The sequence below is a fragment of the Peromyscus leucopus genome, chromosome 22 (genome assembly GCF_004664715.2).
Source record: "Peromyscus leucopus breed LL Stock chromosome 22, UCI_PerLeu_2.1, whole genome shotgun sequence".
Classification (NCBI taxonomy): domain Eukaryota; kingdom Metazoa; phylum Chordata; class Mammalia; order Rodentia; family Cricetidae; genus Peromyscus; species Peromyscus leucopus.
Window position 1 is genome coordinate 15,791,586 of NC_051081.1, and position 2,115 is coordinate 15,793,700.

A 2,115-nucleotide genomic window follows, 5' to 3' on the forward strand; every position below is an offset into this window, starting at 1 on the left:
ATAGTATTACAGCACACCTCCATGTTGAAGTTTTATTCTATCCCTTATTTTGTTGATTTTCTTGAGAATTCTCATAAGGTCTAATAATTAATTGAGCTCAGTAATTAGAAAGAGAATAGCCATTTTCTTTTGCTGTTAGCATTGGTGGATATTTTATATCAGTAAATAATAACACTAAGAAGTTAAGTTCTAAGTTCTATTATTTTAAAGATCACATTGATTCAGAGTTGGAATTCTGTGGGTTAGAATGAACGAACATGTAGAATTTATCTAGGACCATCTCATTGAGGAAGAGGAAAGTAAAGTACAATAGAGTCCAAAACCAGCATCTCTCTGCTCTCCATGTCTTTCTCTGGTACTCACCGTCATACTCTCTCAATTCTTGCAATGAACAGAGAGCTTCTTTTTTCTTTTCTTTTTTTATGTCCACAATTATAGGACATAATCTGAGGATTTTGATGAAAACTTTCTGGCTTTAGTAACCACAACAAACAGACTACAATCCATTCAGACTGTGTTCCCTTTCACTCTCTCTCCAAAAGGGAGAAAAGGATCATCAACCACAAGAGGCAGCTGCCTGAAAGCAGCACCTAGAGCCAGCTTCACAAATCAGGAGAGAAGGCTGCGTCTCATCCTCACAGTCTCGGGGCTCTACACAGTCAGAGAAACTTCTCTAGTAACTAACGATAGCAATGATCCTTGCAAGTAGAGTCCTGAGAAGCTTCCCTTTGACATGTATGTTTCGAACCAATGCACGTTTGAAAAGGGAAAAGAAAAGATTTTATTTTCTCACAAAAAATTGTGTATGCTAATGCATTTTTGATAATCAGTTGAATAGTTATTTAACTGTGATATTTTCTATTTATTTGTTTGTTTATTTGTTTTTCAAGACAGGGTTTCACTGTATAACAGCCTTGGCTGTACTAAAACTAGCTCTGTAGACCAGGCTTGCCTCAAACTCACAGAGATCCTCCAACAAGTGCCGGGATTAAAGGGGTGCACTACCACTGCCCGGTTTAGTGGTATATTCTTAAGCACTTCCTATAAATATGGTCTCCACTAACTTATAAGCTTCCACAACACACACACACACACACACACACACACACACACACACACACACAAATGTATTTATGTAAAAATATTTAACTGGAGTTGCCTACACTAGGGAATAATACTTTTTCTTAGAAGGTATAGCCTGAAAAAAAAGTGCCAGGTGTGAGATACTCTCAAAAAGCTGTTGGTCATATTGTCCAAGAGCCCCCCCCCCAAAAAAAAATTAGTTTATTGTCATTGCTCTTTATTATCCTCCAGAACTTGATGGCAAGACCCTGTTGCTGAAGACCATATACACATTGGTTCCAAGACTTGGAGAAATGAAGTTGGTACTGACCAAAAAGAGTCTTTTTTGCTGGCTAGCTTTTATAGTATCAATAGGTAGGTATGCATGATGCTGAAGGTCAAAGTCACCAACAGTCTTATGCAATTGTGATCCCCATGAGCTACCATAACAACCCATATGGTAACATATGCCTATGAACCTACTACTACTATTTTTAAACTTCCCTCTAAATTCATATCTGTATGCACATGTTCGTCCAACTCTCAGACGTCATCAGAGAAGCTTCTTTGTGTAGTGCATCACGGTTAACAGAGAACCTCAAACTGATCCAAGTGTGAAGTAGGAGTTTGGAGTGCTCAGTCACAAATAGGACATCTGTATTACCCCTCCTGCCAAGGATGAGGGAGTATCATGGAAGTTGCACTGGGAAGACTATAAAAGCCAGAGGTTGGGCAAGACTGGAGATAAACAATGTCTTCTGAGCATGCAAGGACTGCTGCCCTCTTGAACTCACACCAGCCATGGTTGCACTCTGTGTGAGACCTGCATGTAATCAAGCCTGTCAATATTCAAGTATAAAGTGGGGAGAGGCTCATGAGAGTGACTCTACCTGTAGCTGAGGAACAATTGAGAGCTGATGGTTTCTAAGGGTAGGAAAACCAGTTTTCCCTAAGCTTTTTATCCCCTGGTAGGCTGACCATACTCCAGTTAATGACCATATAGTCCAAAGTTTATGGAGAACAGAAATTAGACTCAATAGCTTTAAGAAAGAA

At 39.2% G+C, this 2,115-nt stretch overlaps 1 non-coding gene across 1 annotated transcript; it reads right to left on the reverse strand.

Annotated features, from left to right (window-relative positions):
- Positions 1-502: 502 nt before the first annotated feature.
- LOC114709754 lies at positions 503-715 on the reverse strand. The gene has a single exon (XR_003736974.1). It is a non-coding gene; the product is annotated as a small nucleolar RNA U3 (small nucleolar RNA).
- Between the last annotated feature and the right edge of the window lie 1,400 nt (positions 716-2,115).